Source organism: Trachemys scripta, chromosome 17 (assembly GCF_013100865.1).
Source record: "Trachemys scripta elegans isolate TJP31775 chromosome 17, CAS_Tse_1.0, whole genome shotgun sequence".
In the NCBI taxonomy this organism is placed as follows: Eukaryota; Metazoa; Chordata; order Testudines; family Emydidae; genus Trachemys; species Trachemys scripta.
The window spans coordinates 12,558,204-12,577,468 of record NC_048314.1 but is presented as its reverse complement, the minus strand read 5'-3'; the positions used below and the strand labels follow the sequence as shown (position 1 = coordinate 12,577,468).

The window sequence follows — 19,265 nt, the reverse complement described above, 5'->3', positions numbered from 1 at the left end:
ATACTGGATCAGCTGCATCCATTGCTAACACCCTTTATCAGGAACAGACAAAAATCACAGCTTAGACAAGGCACTGGAGGCTCCAGTGAGGACAGAAGATATGTATGTGTGGGGGGAAATCAACACTTTTGCCTCTTGTAGAGGTTGCTGACAGGTTGTGGAGAAGCAACAGCAGTGCTACAGAAAGTCAGAGTCAAGCACCGAATGCCAGCTTTCATTCGGTTTTAAAATTAGGTCACAGCAATCTAAACAGAGAACCTTTGCTGCTTATAGCAGAAGTCTTTACTGGAATATAGGCAGAGAGAGGAAAAAGAGGGTATTAAACCAGAAAGCCAGAAGCTGCCAGTCCCATTAACATTTCTAGAGCTCTGCAAAGTGGGCTGTGTATGTCAAAGAAGAAACACCCTGAAGATCTTGTAATTCCATGTAGATGTGAAGTGATAATGAGGGTAACGAACAGAAGTTGGGGGATCCGATGCTGCCCGTGACACTGAGGGAACGTTCACACTGTAGCTGGGAGCACGCTTCCCTGCGCGGGTAGACAGGCTACCTCTGTTCAAGCTGGTGCTCTAACCATGGTGAGGTAGCACAAGTGCCAGCTTCGTTAGGTACATGAGTACACCCCCACCCACACCCTCTGGGTGTGTATTTTGGCAGTCTACCCAAGCTGCCGCTCATGCTACCCCCACTACAATGCTATGTTTAGCTCGAGCAGCTACACTGCTTGCTCAACCAGAGCTAGCTCGTCCGTCTGTCTCTGCGCTAGGAAGCATGTTATCAGCTGTAACGTAGACGTACCCTGAGAGAGCTCACCCACCGGCTAGTTGGTAGCTCAGGGAATACAAAGTTTGGTCAAAGACATTTCCCCCCAGCAATACTGACTGCATACAGCATGGCCAGAAAGGCTTGAGCTTTCAGAAGGTTGGACAGAGCAGAAAAAATCCAACATTATCCCCCCCAAGACAGGGGTGGTTTTCCTTTAAAATACAGTAGGATTTGGATTTTTCTGATCATTGCTTCTACAAGCTCTTTGGATCAGCCGAGAGTCCCAAAAGCAGCTTCCCTTTAGGGCTGATGTAGGGGCTCCCTGACTTATACCAATCAGCGTGGCTTTCAAGGGAAAGGGTCAGTCCGGAAAGAGATTTCATTGGTATTTACAGAAGGCAGGAAAGAATTCTGCACCTTTCGAGTGATGTTTGACTGCAGGAAAAGAAAGTGACAGCCTGTGGCAGTGCCAACTGGAGCCTGACTGACCCTCCTTGGCTTGAACTACTCAGAAGAACTTGGGCCCTGTCATGTTTGAGATGGCAACTGAGCTTCTCTGCAGGTCTGGCCCAGGAAGCACACGGTGCACAGCGATCACTCAGACTCAGCGATCCCATCTGGAGTCGTGCAAATCTCGCCACGGTAGCTCAGTGGCAATAAGGCAGGGGAGAAGGAAGCTGGAGACTGTAAAGGTTGGAACCTGGCCCTTCTCTCCCTAGGCCAGAAACTGAAGAGAGGTGGTGGGAGAGGAACAATAGCCAGAGTGGAAAAAACAGGCGCATCTCCCCTTTCATGACTCAGCTTTCAGGGCGTTGTTCACCCCTGAGCAGAGCGTAAGCACAAGGCCTAAACACTTGTGGCCTATTTTGAAGATTTGAGTGGTGCATAGGCCTTTGTATTTCACCCGCTGAATTCCCTCCCTCTAAGGTAAGAAGTTGCATGGAAGATCATTTACTTAGGGTTGATCCTGTCAGGTGCTGAGGGCCCTTGACTCTCACTAACCTTAATGCAGCTGAGGAGATCAGCTCCTACAGGATCAGACCTGAAATTCTTTTTCCTGTAGTTTTTTTAAAAGCCAATATGGTACATTCATTTCAATGGGGGTAATTCTGCCTGCTAGAGATAAAATCAGAATTGCTGTATCCTGCAGGCTCAAACATTGAATTTAAGAGTACAGCACTTCTCATGTTCCTTTAGTAGGAAATATCTTATAGAGAGAGATGTGACATCCCCAGCATCCAGTCTCCAATATCATATGTTCCTGAGGAAGTCACACGCCTATCCTTAATGAATCTATTGCAACACTAGCCTACAGAAGGGAAATTTCTTCCTCACCCCAGATTTTGCTCGGAAGCATGAAGAATGATGGCTCTTACCATGCGTAGCCTATCTAGCACAATGCATGTGTCATTTATATCCATATCCAAAGGACAAATCCTGGTTATGAATCTAACGAAATAAATTGCTTCTATGGGAATAACATGAGGTAGTGAGTTCCAAAAGTCAGTTACAGATACCTAAAAGAAAAACGGACTTGTTTTTGATTGTTTTTTACATTTGTCTTAAGATTCACTGAGCTCTTCCTCATTCTTGTCACATGGTGAGGATAACTTGGAGCTCTCACTTGGCTCTCTTTACCAGTATTTTATTATTATTTGTATTACAATGGTGCCTAAAGGCCTGAATGAGATCAGGGCCCCACATCCCTATAATTTATAATCTAAATGGACAACACAGAGGCTAGGAGAAAGAAAGGATTATTGGCTTAATTTTACAGATGGGGAACTCAGGCACAGAGGGATAAGTAACTTGCCCATGGTCACACAGTTAGTCTGTGGCAGAGCCAGGAATTAAACCCAGCCCTTCCGAATCCTAGTCCAGTGCCTTTACCCTTAATACGGACATCTTCACTCTGATACTCTGCATATCTCCTAACATTTGCCTCTCTTTTCCAAACTTTTAACTCTCTCCATGCACAGAATCCCTCCTGTCACCACCCATGGTACACCTCAACTCCAGTCAACTGCCAGTCTGTCAGCCTCTTTCCTGCCTGGTTCTTTCTGAAATGCGGGGACCGAGATGAACCGAACTTTCACAGTGAAGACCCCCCGGCCCCCATCAGTTTACACAATAATATTTTCAGTATTACTTGCTTTCGCCTTCTTAAGGCAGCATTAACATCTTTTGTCCACCACAGCCCATTCTGCAAATACCTAACTCAATGATACTCAGACCTCAGTGGAGCCAAAGCAGTGTGAATTCAGTTTCATTTACTACAGTACTATTCATATTTAAACAGCATGATGGGGAATATTTAGTTTATATTATATAATTCTCACAGCAAATAAGTTAATAGCTTAGTACAAGTTGATAACTTAATTGGTTAACAACATAGTAAAAGCATCCAGATTGGTCAATAACTTAGACTGGTCAATAATTAAATCACACAGTGTTTTAATATCAGGAGCTGCAAAGAGCCGCAGGAGACACATTAAAGAGCCACTTGTGGCTTGCAAGCCACTGTCTGAGAATCATTGCCTTCACTGAACTGAACTGATGCTTGTATGTCTTTCCCTCAGAGGCTAGAATTTATTCGTAACTTTTCCTCCAGCAAGAGCAGTAAATGGCTCTAAGTTACACTGGAGTTACAAACCAATGAGCTGCACAGAGTTGTGTGTGTCACACAGCACAGACTATGGCTATGTCTATGTGATGGGGAATGTACACTACACTACCCCATAGTGTAGAAGTAGCCGACTGTGACAGAAGGGGTTTTCCTGACGCTGTAGGAACACCTCCTATCTGAGTGATGGTAGCTGGAAAGAATTCATCCATCGACCTAGCTGCATATACACAGGGGATTAGGTCAGCATAGCTACGGCACACAGCGCTCTGGATTTTTCACACCTGTAAGCGCTGGAGTTATGTCGACTTCAATTTTAAGCACAAACCAGACCTATGCACAGGAGAGGTGAGAATGGGCCAGACTGACTCTTTACTTCCATAAACACCAAATACTTTTGGTATAAGATCAGTTTCACCATCGAAGAGCCAAAGTCCATCACCAGAGCAATAAGATCTAACTTTTCTTCTCCTTTCTTGGTCTGCATCGCTCTGCCAACAAGGGCTCAAGTATAGGGGTATGCAGTAGCCACTACATCTAGCACATGTGTCTTCAAGGAGAAAGAAGTTGTGTTTAAGATGATTTTGGGCTTGATTTTTCCCTAGTTTTGAGCTCCACTCAGCATAGGCTTACGTGAGGCATGTCAGGGAGCCAGCTGCAGCTCACGGATTCTGTGCTGGATCAAGTTAGAGTAGCCAATGGGCTGCTCTAAATTACACCAATGGTGTAAGACTCCTAAGGGACCTTGAGACAATTGGAGGATTAATACAGCAGAGTTCTGCCATGCCTCTTGCCTGCCCCACTCCTTCCCTCCTCTGGTACACCTTTTGCAATGGGGGGAATGGGGCAGGCCAGAGGCATCTGGTGCAGGAGTGAGGTCCACCAGCTTTAGGGGAGTTCTCCACAGTGAGACTCTTAGTGCCACTCAGGCAAGAGCCTAATGGAGCAACTGGCCCCTTGATTTTGTGATTATATCTAGGGCTTAAGCAGAAAGGATCAAGTTATTTAAAAAAAAACGTCCCCTGCCACATGCACAGATACTATGGTAATGGACGCCAATATGGAGAACCTAGACAGACACACACTCTGTAAGGAGGCTTTCAAAGAAGAAGTCACTATACAGCTCCCTTAATCCACCTATCTGGCTCCAACGGATGAAGCCCGATTGGGAGTCCGGTATGCAGTGGACAATATTATTGTGTTCTGTGGACTGCTAGATGACAGCATGGGGTGGGAGAGAGAGAGAGAGAGAGATTCCCTCCGGTTCAGCAGAGAGGAACCTCTTTGTGTACACATTCCACTGCTGGCTTGTCTCAGAGAGAAACAGATCAGGAATGGGAAGAGCTTTGAAGAAAACGAAAGTCAGGCTCAAAATGCTGGTTCAGCTCATTTTATCTGACACGAGACTGGCAGACACTAAGAGAATAAAAAATGGGCTTTGGTAAGATCCTTGGGAGCCAGAACGTGAGGGCATAGCAGTCCTTTCCGAGCAGCGTCTCGCTTTCTCTCTCTCTCACACACACACTCTCTCTCTGGCCCCGAAGATTTTTGGTAGTTTAATTGCTGGCACTTGGCACAGCTGCATCCGACCAGCTCCATTGAATGCTATGGACAGAGGCTTCTTTGGAAAGCTGAATCTGAAGAAAACAAAATAGGATGTCCAATAGCAGCATGCCATTTGGAAACTCCATCAGTGAAACTAACATGAGTGAGACTCGAATAGTAGCACACCAATAGCAAAAAATGCAGAGAAGCCTGAAATAAGACATCACCAGAGATTCGCTTATCTTCCAAGGGTTTGCACTACAGAGATCGGTGCAGTTAGCTAAGGGGATTGCAAATAACCTTAAAACACCCAGGGTCAAATTCTCGCCCCAATTAAGTCAATGGGAGTTTTGCCATTGACTTCAGTGGAGCCAAGCTTTCCCCCTCTGCTGTACCAATCATCTGCAGCGTTCAGTACATGCTAGTGAGAGTGTGAAAATTGAGCCCTCTCTTGGTTGGGGTCAGGTTTCAGATTTTACGGGAATCATTGCAAAAGGAAAAGTTGCGTGCCTTTCCAACTGGGCACTGTGTCTCCTAAGGCCTGGCCAAGAAGCTGTGGTGAGTGCCTGCTGGAAGCAGCTTTCTGATGTCTGCAGACACAATAAATAAATAAATAAATAAATAAAGGGCATTCTTTAAAAAAAGCAAAAAACAGAAAAAAACAAAACTCTGCTACATGCTGAACTAATAAGGCTAAAACAGGGAAAACTTGTTTCCTGATCAATAAAACAATATTGCCTTGGAATATTCTTTTGTTTACAATTTTACAACTAGTGAAGGATAATATGAATGCTCATAGAAATGAAACTGTAGCTACACTGCTGCATATTCCTTAGTGATAACTCTCCACACTCCAGTAACAGCACTCTGACTTCTGATGGTATGTCTACACTGCAACCGGGAGGTGTGATTGCAACATGTGTAGGTGTACCCAAGTTGGCGCTGATTTAGCTAGATCAGAGATAGCTTGAGTAACAATAGTAGTGAAGCCACGGCAGCATTGGCGTCAGCTGCTCAAGCCTGTACCCAGGATCCTGCATGGGCAGGGCTAGCCCATGCTGCCCCATGGCTTCGCCACTACTGTTACTCGAGCTCTCTTTGATCTGCATGTGCTGCAATCACACCTCCCAGTTGCAATGTAGACATGCCCTCAGAGAAAAGCACTGCAGCCGTAGTTCTCAAAGTGACCGCTGGGCAACGAGAGGAAGGATGGTTCAATGGTTAGGGTGCTCGTCTGGGACTTGGACAACTCTAGGTTCAAGTCCTTGCTCAACCACAGACATCCTGTGTGACCTTGGGCAACCCACTAAAGGCTTGTCTACACAGGAAATTAACAACAATTATACCGGTATCATTAAACTGATTTGATATATACAGCTGTGGTGGTCTGAGTATTTTGTGGACAATCTTATTCTGGAATAACAGTGGCTTTGTTTTTTGTTTTAGCTTATGCCCCTTCCAGAACAACATAAAATAAACCAGAAAAAGGCAAAAGAGAGTGTCCGTATGGGGAGTTACACCCATATAATTATCATGATTTTAATTCACAGCAGTGTAACTTTGACAAGCACTTAGTCTCTTTGGGTCTCAGTACCCCATCTGTACAATGGGATAACAGCACAACCCTCCCTCGCTGTGAGGATCAATGTGTTAAAGAGTGTGAGGTGCTCAGATACTGTGGTGATGTGGACCAGATACGGTAAAAAGACAGAATTGGTGTGTTGGGTAGTAAGTATCACACTGGTGCTCCAGAGAGTTAGGTAAAGATTAAAGCCCCTTTGTTATTCTGCCTTTCCCCAGCCTGGGGGAAAATGGGGCCAAAATGCCAATAAACTAAAAACCAAAACTCAAAACAGGGTTGTCAACATTAACAGCTAGAATAGCTAGGTTCAAGACAACACTCACTACCTTGGCCTGGTCTTCTCCCCTTTGCCTAAATTATGCAGCCTAGGCCAATGGCTCTCAACCTTTCCAGACGACTGTACCCCTTGCAGGAGTCTGATTTGTCTTGTGTACCCCAGGTTTCACCTCACTTAAGAGCTATTTGCTTACAAAATCAGACATAAAAATACAAACGTGTCACAGCCACACTATTACTGAAAAATTACTGACGTTCTCATTTTTACCATATAATTATAAATCAATTGGAATATAAATATTGTACTTACATGTCAGCGTATAGTATATAGAGCAGTATAAACAAGTCATTGTGTGTAGGAAATTTTAGTTTGTACTGACTTCGCTAATGCTTTTTCTGTAGCCTGGTGTAAAATTAGACAAATATCTTGATGAGTTGATGTACCCCTGGAAGACCTCTGTGTACCCCAGGGGTACAAGTACCCTTGGTTGAGAACAACTGGCCTAAGCCCTCCCAGATCCCAGGTGTTAATGGCAGCATGTGGTTCCCAGGTGCACGTCTTTGGACTTAAACATGTAAAATGAACTTTGGGGGAATGGGGGCAACCCAGCCTCAGAAGGAACTTAAGCACAGTGTCACAGGTACTAATTTCCGTACATGCAACAGATGTAGGGATTGCATGCAACCATGAAAGGCAGGGGAGATGGTCCAAAGGCCCATCTCTCTACAAAGGTACAATCCACACTGTGAAAAAGTTTGGAGGACCCTGTTCTACAGTATTCTAACAGCAACGGTCCAATGCATGGGAGCTTTCAATAGTAATGCCACGGTGTTTCAGATGCTTACCAAATACTGCAGTATTTTTTAAGGGGGTGAGCAGCACTGCTTTGGACCCCTGTTGTGGATTACTGCAGTACTCTGCTTTTTAACTCAGGGAAGTGCATTAGCTCCCGCGTACATCTAAGGCTATTTCCCAACTTGGCCTCTTGTTTGATCCTGCAAGGCAGTCATGTTCCACAACCTTGGTAATGCCACAAATTGGCCAGAATGTTGCAAGCAAGCAGCCAGTGGGATTAGAGGAAGATTTTGTTACTCTTATCTGCTTCTTGTTCTTCCTCAGATTCTTCCTACTAACTCCCTCTAGTGTCTTCAAGGAGTACTGCATTGACTCGCTTCTGCTCTATTCCACTAGTATGATATACAGTACCACATTAGAGACGTGGGAGAGGCAGAAAGCACTTCTTTCATAGCCTTGGTGATAAGCAAATACAGCGTGGGGCCAACAACAAGAGATTTGTGAAAAGGACTAACCAGTCTAATATAATTAAAAATCCTCCTCCCCTGCCCCACAGGATAGTAAAGAAATGTATAACCCTACCATTTAGGATTGTGAGCGTGTTGCAAGCAGGCTGCAGTTTGCTTCCTGAGCAGCACAGCCTGTGGAAAGTATGCTCAAGGACTGGGATTGAACAGAGAAACACCACACTGAAAAATATATAGAGATATTCATCCTGCCAGCTAGCGGATCCAAAGTGGGGAACTGGATGGAGGCAACAAAGGCAACAGAGCTGAGAGGAAAACATTTGAGTAACAAGTTTTGCTGGAGAAGAGCCAATGGGGATCCTCTGTGGACTACTGAAGTCAGGTATGACCAAACTTTTGGCTCTAGTTAGCAGCTGGGAAATATTAAAAAAAGCTGAATGGATTTCACATGGTCAGAGAGAAACTCCTTGAAAGAACCACGCCGAAGTGGGGGTCAAAACCAGCGTATACAAGCAGGAGAAGGTATTGCCCTAAGGAAATGGTCGCTGTCTATCTAGACATCTTTGGAATGTATATGGCCCCCATTACATGGTGCTCATATGTGAGCAGCTCACATAACACCCTGGTGAGGCAGGGCCCTGCTATTCTCTTCATTTTAAAGGGAAGTAATTGAGCCACCAAGAGGGTAAAGGATTTGCACCAGGCCACCCAGGAATGCTGTGGCACCATTGGGAATTGAGCCCAGGTCTTCAATATCCTAGGATAACCACTGGATCAGATCAGCCTTCCTCTCTGCAAATGACATAGCCTCGTGTGCCAGGCTTAATGAGACTTCTGGTGAGGATGGTCAGGCTCAGACAGACGGACACAAACACTATTTTCCCCTTTCCCTGTTTATATCACGGTGCCTGTTAAAATGGTGCTCAAGACCAGGCCCTCTCCTTTCACTGCTTAAAGGGACACAAGGAGCAACCAGGCCTTCTTGCTATGGTTTTCAAAGGGGCTCTAGAAAGACAGATAAACAGAAAGAAAAACAGAGCTCCCAGCCTCATCACTGAGATCAATGATCCTCAAGAAATAGAGGAGAATGGTAAGATGCTTTGAATCTTACACCTCCCCTAGACTTTTTCAGAGAGAGGGAGAGCGAGTGAGCGAGCACATCTGATTTTATTTAAAACTCCTTCTCTGCTGGAGTAAGGGAGGCAATCTGGCAGCTGCTGCTTCAAAGAATCCTGGCAGGTCTTCAGGCCGATAGAATCCTTCTCCAAAAATAGGATTTTATTTTCCTGTTGGCTGAAGGTAAAACTGCCCAAAGCACCCACCCTTCCAGCCTTGTCTGCAAAAAGCTATGTTTGCCAGTTGGCTTCAGCCAGGTGAGCCGTTGCCCAGCAAGCATCCCCAAAGGATGGAGTTTGTAAGTCAAACATTTTAAACAAAAAGAAGGGGAAGGCGTGCATAGAAAAAGTGGGATAATAAAATAAACAAATGGAACTTATGCTGGCAGTGTTGGTCTCTGACAGCATCCTTTGTGAACAGAACAGACATGGGCCTCTCTACAGGTGAGCATGGGGCAGTCAGGTATGTCCAGCTGCAGTTTTTAGAGGCATAAGAGCTAAGAGAAGTCACCCCACGTGGACCCTTAACACTATACAGTCTCCTGGCTTCCCGGCTACATTCATCCATGATTTTGACTCTTCAGGAAGGACAAGAGCCTTCACCTGTACGCCTTCCAGATCTAGAACCTTAGCAACTTCCTCTTACCCAAACCATTATCTCCTTTCTGGACCCCTAGAACTGACAGGCAGTACGGCTACAATTCTGCCCCTTTGCTCCTCAGAGACAGCCATTGCAAGATGGATGCATAACCTTACTCTTCCATGTTTCATGCTCTCTCTCACAAAGAATTCACATCATCCTCTTATGTACCTAGACAGACCTCCACCTCTAAGACACATGGGAGCCATTGGAAGACTCCCATCGACTTAAATAGGGTTTGGATCAAGCCCCTAGACCGGAGGACTGAAATCCCATTGAAGTTCACTTGGGCTTCTTTGCGGTTCTGGCCTCTGATTCTTCACTCCTTCTGATCCATGCTTTGTTGCATAGGACTTTTTTCATTTTGTTTGAGCCCTAATCGACAGCTTAGACCCTAGGGTGATGGGCACTACAGAGACCTTAATTACCTTATATTCCTCTGCAACTTCTCTTCCAAGCATCCTAATCAGTTACTAACCAAGGTATCCAAATTATGCTGTTTTCTCCTTAAGGAACATTGTCGAGTAACGTAGACCCAAATTTTACATTTTTGAAAAAAACTTTTAAATTTGCAAGAATGTTTTCACTTTTTTTTTTAATTTAAATTTAAATCAGTTCTGGTTTTTGTTTGATCAATGAGTAAACATTTACCTGCAGGAAGGAAGGCACCAGACTGGTACCCAAGAGATCTGGGTTCAGAGTTCCCAGTTCTACCAGGAACTCCTCAGATGACCTTGGGTAAATCACTTAAATCTCTTAGTGCCTCAGTTCCCCACGAATTAAGAGAGATTATAGGCATAATAATTCTTTCCTACCTCACAGGAGTGTTCAGGGAATACATAATAAATACTTGTGAGGCATCAGATATCAGAGCGATAGAAGCCATGTAAGTACCTAGCTAGACGGATATGGGAAACCCAAACACATTATCTTTAAAACTGGAAAGTGAAACTAACTAGAAAGAGACCAGAGTGTCACTCCAGGCTGAGGCCAGTGTTTCACGATGGTGAAACAGACCCAGAGAGAAGTGACAATTAACAGCCCAATTTTACTGTCCAAATTGAGGCAGAAGCAGAAAGTAAAGAAACCAGAGAAGCAAGGAAAAGTAAATTCAGTTTTTGAAATATGTCCAGTCTGAACCATCTAAAGCGCTACCACCAGTAACAGAAGAAATTACTTTTAAAAGAGAGACTTATTTGGCCAACAAGCAAAATGACATTAAAGAGGTTACACCTCCAACAGACAATGACAGCTCCTGAAAGACCAACAGCACAAATCATGAGCACCAATTCCCGAAACCCCTTTGTGTTCCCCGGGAGCCTCCTACTTTACTGTATCCAGTTCCTGAAGGAGCCTGACCCTGATGGACTTGGGAGACCCAGGGTGAGGGACTGGTGCCTCACTGTGTTAGGTGCTGTACCACACTTCTTCAAAACAATATCGTTGAAAATCATGTCGCCCTTCATAGCTTGCTAGCTAGGACCGGGGGCTCAGATCTGAGACTCTGTTCTCCCAGTCAGGAAAATGCTCTGCTCTAGGTCTCATTGAAGTAGAGCAAGCAATCTTGTTTAACCACAGAGGCAGCTAAAGCACAAAAAGGAAGCCAAGCTAGGCTGTAGCATAACTTTGCACTGGCATCAAACCACGTTACATACGGGTTAGAAACCGTGTCCTAGCGAATACGTTTCTGGAACTGTCTACATACTAAGCCTCTGGGGGAAGCCGTCCATCATTGCACCAGCGGCAGCTAGCCCCAATCCTCCAAGAAGTTCCACATGGGCAGATCCCCATCACCCAAAAGGAGCCCCACTGAAGTCAGCAGGGGGTCTGCCAAAGCCAAAGGCCTTGCAGCATCAGGCTCTTAGTGACACTGCTATTTATTAGGCTGCTTAAAGCCGAGACAGCCTGAGCTGCAGAGACTAGATCCAAACCTTCCCAAAGTCTGGGCTTGCACAGATTGGGCAGTTTTAGCTTGGCCCACTCTGAAGACAGGGTGGAGCCATGACATTGGATCTTGAACGCACCCAAGTTCAGAGTAGTACAGGACACCACTGGTTTTACCACTGCTCAGAAGAGGTCTAGATGTCATGGTGTTAAAATTGCTGATGAACACCAACAGCCGGTCTACACTACAGTTACCATCACTGCTAGTACCGCAGTACCAATGAATGGTACAAGACTTCTCCAAAAAGGGCTAGTGTAGACGAGGTCTCAGTGGGTGAAGGCATTTTTAGGGTCAGTTGTAGAACACTTTTTCTCCTCCCACTACCCACATTAACTGGACAAACCATAGTTGTGATCCTGCAAAATTACCTGTAGGCATAGCGTAGGTCTACACTACAAGGGCTACAGCAGCACAGTTGCAGCTACCCTATATAGTGTAGACACTTGCTGCAGCAATGGAAGCAATAAATCCGCCCCCTCGACAGGTGGTAGCTAAGTCAATGAAAGAACTCGTCCGTTGACCTAGCTGTGTCTGCAGAGTGGGGTAGGTCGATCTAACTACATCACACATAGCATGAAATTTTTCGCAGCCTCAGTGATACAGCTAGGTCAACCTAAGGTTTAAGTGTACACCAGACCATTGACCCTCACTCTGTGCAGAGTCCATTGACTTCAATTGGTCGCTGTCTGCGAGAAAGGACCCATGGACGCAAGACTGAGGATGACAGACTGTGTTTAAATGACTTCCTAGATTATGGAGCGATGCTAAAACTGGCGGTTCAAAGGTTGAGCTATTTAAGCAACTCTTTAGGGTGAATACCCGGTCCCAGCCTTGAGGCTTGGCAGGTGAATGGGGGAGGAGAAGCTGATGAGCAAAGATTTGGGGGTTTAGAATATACCTGATTCTATCATTTGGGATCTCAAACTGCTTTTGCATTTCTTAAAAAAAAGTACGCTTCCATTCCCTTCACTTTTTATTTTGAAAGCAATAGCTGCTGGATCAACATAATAAAACACTCTACAGCCAGCTGGAAATCTGCAGAGCTTAAGCCTGTAAGTATTTAAAACATTTCTTTATTATTTTTTAACTAAAATATTTTTTAAAGTAGAGTCTGGGTTGGTTTTTTTTTTTTTAAGATGTCTTTTCTCCCCGCTCCCTCCTTGGGTCTCTGTTGCTAACTAGATTGCAGCGATGGGATAATGGAACAGATACATGGGCTGAAACCCTTGTTGGTCAATGGGAGCCATTATGTTCACACACTTTATATGAGAGTGCTTTGGGCCTGATACTGAAGCCAGTAAGGCCAATGGCAAAAATCCCATTCATTTCAATGTGGGCAGCAGCAGGTTCTTAGGATCCTGCAAGAAGTTCCACGTGGGCAGACTCTCTGCACCCAAATGGAGCTCCACTGAATGGAGTCTCCCGGTGCAGTGTCAGGCCCTTCATGGCCTCACGATTTATTAGCCTGCTAAAAAACAGATGGTCTGAGCTACCGTCTAGATCCAAACCTTCCCAAAGTTAGGGCTTGCATGGATCTCATTCTGAAGACATGGAAGAGCTGTGGTGTTTGGACCCAGCTGCAGATGAGTACGGACCCAAGTGGGGAGGAGAGGTTGGTTCAGGCCCCAGTCTTCACTGGGATGAATTATATTTATTTTCATAGTCATTCCCTGCCCTTCCAGACACACGGTGAGAAGTGTCCCACCACTGTTTGTATGGGCAACAGGAGAGACTATGTAACTTGGCATGACTGTGTCCACTTATATTCACCACTCAGTACTCAGACTTGCCAACTTTGCTGTAAACTTGTGCTGTAAAACTAACCCTTCCTAACAAAAAAGAGCCTGAGATGTCCTGCTTCTCATTATCTGGTGTGTCAAACACAGCAACGTCTTTCCATTTAGGAAGGGAGGCAGATGGCACCGGTTATTAGGTGGTCAGCAGGGAGTGGTGAATGCTTGGGCCCACAGTTGACGCATTGCTTCCTCCTGACCTAAGGGGCGGGGAGAAAAAAAAATCCACTGTGCCATGATGCTTACTGCAGACAATTAAAATATTAACTTTCTTTGTACTGAATTATAAACACAGCAGACATGAAAAACACCCTGGCAAGAAGGGCACCATCATGTTACAAGCGGAGAGTTGGCCAGCACGCAGGCCTAAACTGCGGTCAGCTCATGCAAAACGGATGCCGGATTCTGCAGCTTGCCACAATGTTGCACCCTGAGGCCACTTCCATGGGATTGCCGGAGAACTGGCAGCTTGTACGTATGCACTGTATCTTCATATAATAATACTTTGCACCTATGTGGCATTTTCCACCCATTGATCTTAAAGCACTTTACAAAGGAAAGGAGATATAATTATCCCCATTTCACACACAGGGAAACTCAGCCACACAGGGGGAAAGTGACTTTCCCCAAAGTCACACAACACGTCAGAGAGTGGATTAGAACCCACATCTCCTGACTGCCAGTCCAGTATCCCAAGCACTGGACTGTGCTGTTTCCCCATAGTTTGTGCTGACAGGCTCCCACCAATGCTCATCCTTAGGGTACATGGCACCAGTCTAACAGACCGTGAAGATTTGGTTTGATTCCTTTTTCTTTACATGGTAGTTGTATAATCCAAGCCACCTGTCAAATTATCCACTGGGAGCAGCACTTTGGTTATCACGCTGGAACTTGCCAAAGGTTTTGTAAGTGGGATGATGGGGCTGCACTGTTGATAAGCCTCCCTCTTTGAAGGTTAGCTGGCACGTTGCATTACAAGTACTCTCCCAACATGCAATCTGTTAACAGCTGGCAGAACACAGCTGCTTATCACTTGCCAAACACACAAGCTACACAAGAGCAAAGAAAATAATAAGGATGGGGAAAGCGTCTACAAAACATTACCAGATGAGCATGGGTAGGCAGGTGGGGAGCTGAGACCTCCGTTTACTGTACTGATAATGTTCTCACTTTACTCTTACCTTGGCCTCCCAATCACAATAATTTATCTCATCCACTGATTGAGTCTTTTCATATGTGAGCTCCTTGGAGCAGGGATTGTTCTTTCATTACATTTGTACAGCACCTAGCACATCTGCTATGCCAACATGGAACAGCGACTGCAACAGGGTCTCAGAGTGAAAGAGCATCTCAAATGTTTGGCTACATCAAAATAAACTCCAGACAAATCTATTAACTGTTCAGCAATTCTCCGAACTGAACTTGGAACCTTTTGGAACGGAGATGTCGGTAGAAAAATCTCTCCCATAACACTCACTTGCACACTTGTTTAACCCATCACTTCATGGGGATTTGTTTCCTGCCCTCTGTTATCTGTGTCAAAATAAAATAAATACATAAATAAGTAAAAAAAAATCCAGCTTGTGCCCTTCATGAGTGAAAGACCAGCCCCTGCAGAATCCAAGATCCTGTTAGACTGTGAGATGGTCTCTCAAGAGAGGTGATGAAGTGCCATCATTTGAGATAGACACCTTGTAACTAACAGGCCACTAGATATGCTGAAAGGAAATATGCAGCCATGATACAGCTAGGAAATAAGGTAGACAGAAGAAGGCAACAGGTTTTTTCCATCTCAAGGTTGCTAGATTCCTTATCTCCTACTGGACTGGACTACCTGAACATAAATGTGAGCTTTGCTTAACTGTGTATGTAAACTGTTTGCTTATAAAGGACACCCAAGTCCAAGCCCACCACAGGAACGTGAATGCCACAAATCACTGACAAACATTGTGAGAGAGGCGATGAGTAAATCAGGAAGGCATTCTTAATAAGAGTTAAAGATCATGAATTGGGTGAATTATTGCAGAGTTTTGAATTGGGAATTGCACCTGAAGTGATTTTTTACTTCAAACGCCACGTGCATTTAAACAGCAAAATTTCAAGCATCAAGTGACATCAATGCCATATGAACCAAGGCTACAATTATTTAAAATTGTCCTGATCTAAATCATACCAAATCCATACAAAACTGGTACCCTTAAATGAGCTTCAATTTATGCCATTATTCTTTGGAAGATCTTTTAATTTTCCTCTCATCTTACCCTGCTCTTCATTCTTATCAGATACCGTAATTGCCATTAATAGTGCACATCCTTTGTCTACAATTTTGACTCATAAGCACTATAGCCTATTTCTTTGTCGCTTTTAGGTCCTTCTTTACGTACAAGAGTGCTTGTCCCTTTCTGATTAATAATCTGCCTCAAACAGTTTGTAATTCACTTTTCATCTCCATGAATCAGATAACTCATTTTCTATCTCTCAGAACCTCTCATCAACCTCACTTCAAGCTATGGGTTTCTGCATAAGCTTCCTGCATGACACCCAAAGAGGCTCAGGGGTTGAAGTGCCAAAGCTGCTTCTGAAAATGGAACTCAGGTGCTTTCAGGTGCAATTCAGTGTTCTCTGCCATGCACAGGTTTCGAGATATATTTAGTGAACTCCTACAGTGTCCACATGTCACAATCACTCATAGACTCATAGACTCATAGACTTTAAGGTCAGAAGGGACCATTATGATCATCTGGTCTGACCCCCTGCATGCTGCAGGCCATAAAACCGTCCCTACCCCTTCCCTGGACTCTGCTGTTGAAGTCCCCAATCCTGTTTTAGGTGACTTCAATTGGCAGAAACCCTCCTGCTAGAGATCCCTGCCCCATGCTGCGGAGGAAGGCGAAAAACCTCCAGAGGCTCAGCCAATCTGCCCTGGAGGAAAATTCCTTCCCGACCCCAAATATGGCGATCAGTAAGACCCCGAGCATATAGGCAAGAGTCTCCAGCCTGACCCCTGTCAGCCATTATACAATTTACCTACCATTTCTTGGTTTTCCTTGACTACTATGTTTTACCATTAAACCATTCCCTCCATAAATTTATCTAACTTAATCTTAAAACCAGACAGGTCCGTCGCCCCCACCGTTTCCCTCGGAAGGCCGTTCCAATATTTCACCCCTCTGACGGTCAGAAACCTTCGTCTAATTTCAAGCCTGTATAGTAATCTAAAAGCCAACTCTCTCATGAGCCACTAGATCTCCCTGATAGAAGGTGGAGCCTCCTGCGTTTCTTTTGTTTTCTTGGTATCAGAGAACCTCAGACTGTTCTCACTCTCCTTGAAAACCCACAGACTTCCTTCCAAAGATGAGACATCTTTATCCCACACAGTGAGAGATTCTTCCCAGGGCGCTGGTAAAGGTGGAGAGCCATAGACTCCTCTAGGCAAAGATATTACACAGACTGCCTGCTCCACCCTGACCAACGACATCTCCCTTGTGAAGAGGAGTTCTGGCCAGCTTGCCCCTCGCTCATACAAAGATAAAGCCAAAGCCTTTTATCTCTCACTCTGCCCCTACTTCCTTTGTGCATCTGGAACTGTGCGCATTCCACCATCGGGCCAATAAAGTTACAATTTCACCCCCTTCTTTCTCTTGCCAGGGCCTCATGGCCAGTTGCCCATCTGAGCACCATAAAAACCCCCTCACTCTTAGTCAGTGCATTGGCAAGGATGAAGGTTTAGTAACAGCCACTTGGGTTCCCAGGCTCCAGCCTGCCTCTATAAAAGGCAGCCGTCCTCGAGACATTATAGAGGCATGTTATTCCAGTCTTCCTAGTACATGGTATTTTAATAGTAACTCTCCCCGCACAATGCCCCAGACCTCCTCTCCTGTTCTACGGCACTCCTTGCTGCCCACACACTTTCTAAGTACACTCATCTAGTGTGTTTCTGATGCACGGTAGGAGGAGTGCAGTAGGAGGAGGAAGAGACAGCTGAATGGCTGTTTTCTGGACAGATTCACCATGTTCCTTACAGCTCCACACAGCTCAACTCCCCTGGAACGGTTTCAAAACCTGACTCATGTCCAGTTTGTCTATTTTAATCTTTACACACTTACATCATCCTGGGAGGCTCACAGTGTAACATACAAAACTTCCCGCACTTAATCTATAGAGGTCCAGTACTGCAATGACAAGCAACCCAAACAGACAGTACAAGCACAGCTACAGAGAACCTACCAGACCAGGGAAGCAATGGACAAAATTGAAGTGGGCCCACTGACAGTGCAGATATGCTGAAGGGCAGCACGGCCTAGTAGATAAGGCACTGGAGCGGCAGTCAGAGTTCTGTTCTCAGCTCCACCAGCAATTTGTCTGTAACCTTGGGAAAGTCATTTAGCCTCTCTGTGTCTCACAACGCTATGGAAGTAGATAATCATTAGCAATCCTTAATGCAAGCCTGGAAAGTACTCAGGCTCAGGGCCTGAGAGGATATTTAGGTGCCTAACTCCCACGAACTGTTTTTGAGGATCTGGGCCTGGGGATCCTGCAGCAAAGAGTGCAGCATTAGAACTGGAACAGAACAGAACGTTCAAGATTTCTGATAAATTCTCGATATCCCATCATGGGAATGGGGCTGGAGGTTTCACCAGAAGTCTAAGAATGAGTTACTCAGCTCAGTAGGGCTTCAGTACCTAACTCCCCTATGGCCTTTGAAAATCACAGCCTAAGCGCATACGCATTTGCGAGAGAGAATCCCGCGGCCCTCGGGGGAACATTGTGTTTGTAACAGTGACCATTAGGCAAAGACTTCCATGTGGAAGATCACCAAAACACCCCCCCCCAAAAACCAAAACAAAACAACCCAAACAGCTGGAATGTGTTGAGCGTACAGCACACTGTATGTGGAAACACATCAGAGCCCAGAAACCCTGACCAGATCCCTGTACCTAACGACGGTTGCCTTGTTTATTTTATTCTGGTCAATGAGTCAGAGTTTCAACTGATTCTTTGCAGTTATTCATCATAGTGGTTTTTGATGTAACTAAGGTTCTACGAAACTATAGGAAAACTTGGCAATTTTTTTCTACCCCTTGCCCCCTCCAAGAGATGAACAGTCAACAGGGATGAATGTAGAATTGTCAGGATGTTTGCATAGCTTTTACTGTGAGAACAGCAGCAAGTGGTAGGCGTGGGACTCCTAGAAAGCACATGTTCACATGCAAGGACGAGGGAGGGGGAGTGGTGGATTTTTCTGCACGTGGGTAAAGCGACAATTTACAAGGAAGCATGACAGTGACAGGGGCACAGAGCAGAAACGTACACTAGGTGAAACACAAGGCACTGAATATAAGAATGTAAGAACAAGCCTGCTCATGGATTGTCAGAGGGCTAGAATGACACCACGTGTACATCTGCCAACAGTGTAACAGACCTGGCAAGGCAAACACAGGCAGGGGAGAGAGCAGAAAAGGGAATAAGCCAAGTGATGGCATAACAGTGCTGGAGAGCAGATATGGGAAAGTGGGAACATATCCACTACAAAGGGATGCATGACAGATCACAGCCAAAAGTAAGCAGGAGCAAACGGGCTAATGGAACTCCCCGAGCGTCAGCTCTCCAGACTGGGCAGAACACAGCTGCCGGCTTTCTCTCACATACGGGGAAGAGTCATTACACCAACTCACCCAGTCCCTGTGCTTTCAAACAACTTCATCTGCTCCACATTCA

The 19,265-nt window shown here is 45.2% G+C and overlaps 1 protein-coding gene across 9 annotated transcripts in view; it reads right to left on the bottom strand.

The window, feature by feature from the left end:
- The window catches only part of LOC117867266 (collagen alpha-1(XXVII) chain B-like), a 261,780-nt gene that overhangs the window by 132,090 nt on the left and 110,425 nt on the right, over positions 1–19,265 (bottom strand). The gene's annotated exons all lie outside the window — the stretch shown is intronic.